Source organism: Pyxicephalus adspersus, chromosome Z (assembly GCF_032062135.1).
Source record: "Pyxicephalus adspersus chromosome Z, UCB_Pads_2.0, whole genome shotgun sequence".
Taxonomy (NCBI): Eukaryota; Metazoa; Chordata; class Amphibia; order Anura; family Pyxicephalidae; genus Pyxicephalus; species Pyxicephalus adspersus.
In genome coordinates, this window is record NC_092871.1 from 7,419,895 (window position 1) to 7,425,695 (window position 5,801).

The window sequence follows — 5,801 nt, forward strand, 5'->3', positions numbered from 1 at the left end:
GGGGCACTCCTAGTTTAACCAAAAGCTGTGATTTCCCACATTGGGAGGAGATCTCTACATATGACAGAAAGCAGAGAAAATCCTCCATAAGGGTTTGATCCCCCCAGTACTGAGTTTTAGCATGCATTGATGAATCATTATTTTTTAAATAACATAACAGTAACCAAGCCTAAATCATTTTTACTTTTTTGTAGTTAGCACTCACCTGTGCACCCAGAACTATTGCAGAGACCTCCAAGAGAAGAATTATGACTGCATCCACTCAGCCTCCTGCAATGATTCCTGCAATGATTCCTGCAATGATGCCTCTAATCTACATCTACCCCCTCTGCATTGTCATTGCAGCCTGCTCCCCTAATCTTGCTCGGTTTCCGCCCCCCATGCACCCTGTATGCACGGATCTGCAATAGGAACTTTAAACCAGTGCGCGCTGTGTGCAGTGACGTCATCACTACACGTGACCAACTTGAAGCCGGCGGCTGCACTCTGAAATCTTGACATAGGGAAATCTAATTTGCTCTAAACGGTTTGTGTAATTAGTAATGACGGATAGCATAATATAAATGAACCAAAGACATTATTTTAATAGGGATAAAGCCTATAATAGCGTGTAGACAGTACTGCCAGTAGCAAAGATGGTCGCGGCGGAGGCAGGGTGATACCACGTGACTGTAAACGTCATTAGTAGGCGGGTGGCGGGAAAACCTGACTGAGAAAACTTTGTGGCGCCAAATGTGTGGAGGAATCTTGCAGTGTTTGTGGGAGGGAGCAAATGTATTTATTTATTTATTCTAGAAAGAATTCCTCACCTTGATGCTTGATGTTGGTAAATTAAGGCAGGGTCTAGTCAGACGTTTAAAAAAATGCATGTAAACGTTCCTACTGCGTTTATATGCGTTTTTATGCACTATTAGCGGTTTAAAGCTTCCTTTTAAAATACTGGAAAAAGTATATGGCATGTTTTTAACACGTTTACATTTCAAGTGCATATAAATGTGGGAAAACGCCCCATTGAAATCAAGGCGTTTACCCAAATTTTCCCAAGTTTTTAGGCATTTTCCTGCGTTAACAGTTTAAGTTTTTGACCGTTGCAAGCAGCGTTATAGATAACGCTCATAAGCACGCCCAAAGAAATACCCTGGTATAGATGAGCCTATTAGAATGCATGGGAATTTTAAACATGGGCTTTTAAAGCCTCAGGTTAAACGTTGGGCAAAGCGCCCGTATAGACTAAGCCTTAAGCAGTGGTCGCCAACCTTTTTGCGCTCACCACTAAATTAAGGGCTTCGGACTGGGCATGTGTGGGGAGCCATATGTCACGCAAAGGGGAAGAAACTTCCCCCAGAGTGATTTCATGATACCAGAACCGTCCACTCTCCCATCGCAGGCTCAGAGACGCAACCCATCCACCAACCTCAACCTCTGCTATTCATTTATTATTATAATTATTATTAATAAACAGGATTTATATAGCGCCAACATATTACGCAGCGCTGTACATTAAATAGGGGTTGAAAATGACAGACTAATACAGACAGTGATACAGGAGGAGAGGACCCTGCCCCGAAGAGCTTACAATCTAGTAGGTGGGGGAATTTCACACACAATAGGATGGGAGATATGTAGTGGTGGGAAGTAGTGATGGTTTCAAATGACAGAAGAAGACGGGTAGGTGAGGTTGAAGCGTTGGGTTTTGAGCGCTCTTTTAAATGAGCAGAAAGTAGGAGCAAGCCGGATAGGACGAGGAAGACCATTCCAGAGAGTTGGGGCAGCTCTAGAGAAGTCTTGTATCCCTGCGTGTGATGAGGTTATGAGTGAGGAAGTCATTGGAGGAGTGGAGAGAGCGGCAGGGGAAGTATTTTTTAACCATGTCAGAGATGTAAGTGGGACAATAACTGTGTAGGGATTTGAAGGCAAAACACAGGAGCTTAAATTTGATTCTAAGGTGAAAAGGAAGCCAGTGGAGAGAACTACAAAGAGAAGCAGCAGAAGAGGAGCGGAGGGAAGGATGGACGAGTCTGGCTGCAGCATTCATAATAGATTGTAGAGGAGAGAGTTGGGTTAGTGGAATACCAGAGAGGAGGAGGTTACAGTAGTCCAGACGAGAGATGATTAGAGCATGATTCATACAGGGGACATGACCCGCAGCCACGGACCCTGGTTGGTGAGCGTTGAGGTAAAGTATTAACCACCCTAGCGGTAATCTCGAGTTTGACTCAGGTTGGATTTTACATGCAAAAAGTGGTAATCCCGAGTCACACTCTGGGTCGCTTTTAACTATAAAAACCCCACTTACCACGTTTCGCCATAGGGCTTCATCAGGGAATATATGAGAAGAGTCAAGGCTACTGTATGAATAAAGCATAACAGAAACATGTTCAAAACATCATACTGAAGGTAACATAGACTGGTGTCATAACATCATATTAAGGGTAATACAAGATAACAGTACAAAGCAGTAAAAAAGCCAGTCTATATTACCATTAGCATGATGTTTTGAACACTATTCTATTATGGTTTATTCACACAGTTTCTCTGACTCTTCTCATATATCCCCTGATGAAGCCCTATGGCAAAACGCGTCGGGAGAGAGATTTTTGAGCTTGTACTTCAGAATTGTTGCAACCACTAGTCCGTATGACTGTTTGTCTAGGAAGCAAAGACAACCCCATAGTTTGGTTTGACCAGGGTTGTCTCACTGTGCATTTTGATTTTAACATTGGTATGTGAATTGATACACTATTAGTATTAGTTGGATTATGTTTACTTGTTATATAGTTGAAAAATAAATAAACCTTTGTATTATATTTTGCCAAGTATCCCTGTCTTCTTTTGGCCTTATATTTCTGCAATACTATGGGGTTGGCAGTTGTACCATTGAATTTCTAACCAGAGTTACTTGTTTCAAGTTCTGTAGCAAACTGATAAGTCTATCTATTCCTCTTTGGGAATGATAGGCATTGTAAACATATATGCATTCCAACTGTAAATTATAGCGACATGATGGATGTTCACTTCTAGGCATGGTTAAGAGATAATAAGTTACTGCTGTGTCCTATTTTAACTGGGCACACTGATTTGTATTTTAAAACACTCCAAAATTTTGTCAATGCCTTCCTCCTAATTTTTCAGGCTTTGACCAAAACAAAAGTTTCTGGCCGTGGAAACAGTGATGTAAAATTCTGGGGACATACTCTGGGGGTTCCAACCTCATGTGAAAATACATTTGCACAGTGCTAGACCATATTCATGCCAGATTTACCCAGACTTTACCCAGACCCAGACATAGAAGACTGATGTCAGGTAGGTATGTATGCTAACTTTTTTCTACAGCAAGGCTATCATCAAAAGTTTCTGGGCCCCCTTCTACGTGTCTACAAGTTCGAGCATTGCTTAAGTTAGGTGGAGCATCAGAGCTAGTCAAAAAAGAAGCCAGGAGCAAATGGAGGGTCAGGCTCCACATCTGCCCCCCACTGCTGGCAAACCAGACTCCACACTTCCACCTGGACCTCTTTCCGGTGGAGAAGCCAGGAAGAAATAGAGCCTGACCATCCTCTTTCACCTGACTCCCTTGCTGGCTTGCCCAGATCCAACACTTACACCTAGATAAGAAGGGATCCAGGTGCAAGTGGAGCATCAAGCAAGGGTGCCAGGGGTAAGTAAAGTGTCAGGCTCTACTTGCACCTTCCTTACTTGCTGGCTAACCAAACTATAACTTGCACCTGTCTCCTTTGCAGACTAAGCTCAGATCCAGCACTTGCACCTGACTTTAGTCCTGGCTAACCAAGTGCCAATAGAGAGACTCAACTAAGCTAGCAAGTGAAGCTTTGGCCCTTGGGAAGTGAGTCAAGTCCGTCTGACCCCCATTCTTCCATTCATGTCCTTTTTTTGCCACCACTGCTTTCAAAAACAGACCTGCAAATAATCCCGTTGAAACTCTGCCTCCTTTAAATGGTGGTGGTTTAACCTCCACTGCTGTACCTACTGTCACCACTTTGCCAGTACCCCACCCCTCTTACAATGGAACCTGACCCTCCACACCCACGCTTTAACATTCATGTCTGTGTGCAAACCATCTAAATCCAATAGCACGTCAGCAACCCTATCTCATCATTGCGCCTGTTCCCTCTGTACACACTGTGCACATGTGTCCCCTCATCCTATCCACAGCACCTGACCCCCATGCTCTTGGGCCTATGCACGCCGCCTAAGCCCAGTCCCCTCATCCCCTCACTACTTTTATAACCCCATCTAAAAGCTAAATCACACCTAAAAACTTAATCATACACACCTATCCTCAATTTTTGTCACTCTTACTGACATATCTTTCAACAACTGCCACCATCCCACCACCGCAACCTGCAATATCGCTGCCCCTGCCATCTTTTTACAAATCCCTATACATAATTGAATGGCCACACTTTTGTTACTACTCCTATTAAAGGTTTCCGGTTTACCTCTATATGTCAGCTTCGACTTTTTTCCCATGCTAGGCATCTATACATAGTATTGAAAAGACTGAGGACAGTGATAAAAACTGCTGAGACCCGGAGTTGCTGCGGCCACAACGCAGAGTGCTAACCACTATACGATCACGGCTGATGTGTAACAGCTTTTTCTTACAGTGAGTTCAAGTGGAAACCCTTCATATTTTGAGCCTTGCACAACACTGCAAATTGTAAAAAAATAATTTAACTTGGCTCCATCAAATTATTTCCATCAGAAACTGTTAGCATCTTTTCATTATGAAAACTCTAGGTTTTTTATGCTATCCATGTATGTATAAAATAATGTGTAAATAATAGACTGTTAATGACATGACTGTTGATGTTCTATTGCACTGCAGATGTTAGCACAATATACATATAATGAAAGCACGGATAAAATTCATATTGAATACTAATCATTATGTGGTTACAGTGTAAATGAGTGCTTTCATTTGTCTCTTTGTTTGAAAGGAACCTACAGAGTTTAGATTAACAGAACAAATCTATTTTATGTTCAACTTCCTATACCTGGATGGCAACACTATTTCTTCTGCAGCCAAATCCATACTACATTGTCTCTCTGGTGAAAAAATATAAGCTGACCTATGTAAGCCCCCTCCCATATAACTTTCAATTCTTGGACATATGACATGTAAATGTTGAGATAAATATTAATGCAAGCAATGTTCAAACACTGTATGCTAATATTTAAAGTAGTAAATTCTTATGTTTACAAAAATACATAACCTTTCAAGAATGTAATGTTAACATGACAAGTTCTGTTTAATCATTCTCCCCCACAAGGGTTAGTGTGCTCTATACTTTACTTTACTTTCTTGCCATGATGGTCATATGTATCAAGTGATATGCATTCCAGAAAAAAGAAAAAATATTATTTAAAATTGTCATACACTGATTTAAACTAGGGTTATTGCTGCCACAATGCAGATTACTAACCACTAAATAACCATGCTATGTGACTAACCCTCCTAGCGTTCTAATTCTGTCCAAATTTCAAAGCAAAAAGCGTTACATTTTTTTTTTGCATGGAAATTTATTTTACATTGTATGCTATAATTCTTAGGCATAACTCATCAAATTACATCCAACATTTAATAAATTTATTATTAAACTTTAATTAAAAAAACCCAAAAATCTGTTAAAAAAATAGGTAAACATGTATTGTAAGTGTACAGTAGAACAGCGGTCCCCAACCTTTTTGGCCCCAGGGACCGGTTTCACGGAAGGAAATTTCTCTGAGGACCGGGGGGGTGCACAGAGAGAAAAGAGAAGACATACTCTGGCGTCTTCTCT

The 5,801-nt window shown here is 41.3% G+C and overlaps 1 protein-coding gene across 2 annotated transcripts in view; it reads right to left on the minus strand.

The window, feature by feature from the left end:
* Nucleotides 1–408, minus strand: part of EXO1 (exonuclease 1) — a gene marked incomplete at its 3' end in the record, with an annotated part of 13,564 nt that extends 13,156 nt beyond the window's left edge. For both annotated transcript variants that reach the window (XM_072429648.1, XM_072429647.1), the window contains 1 exon segment: nt 206–408.
* Between the last annotated feature and the right edge of the window lie 5,393 nt (nt 409–5,801).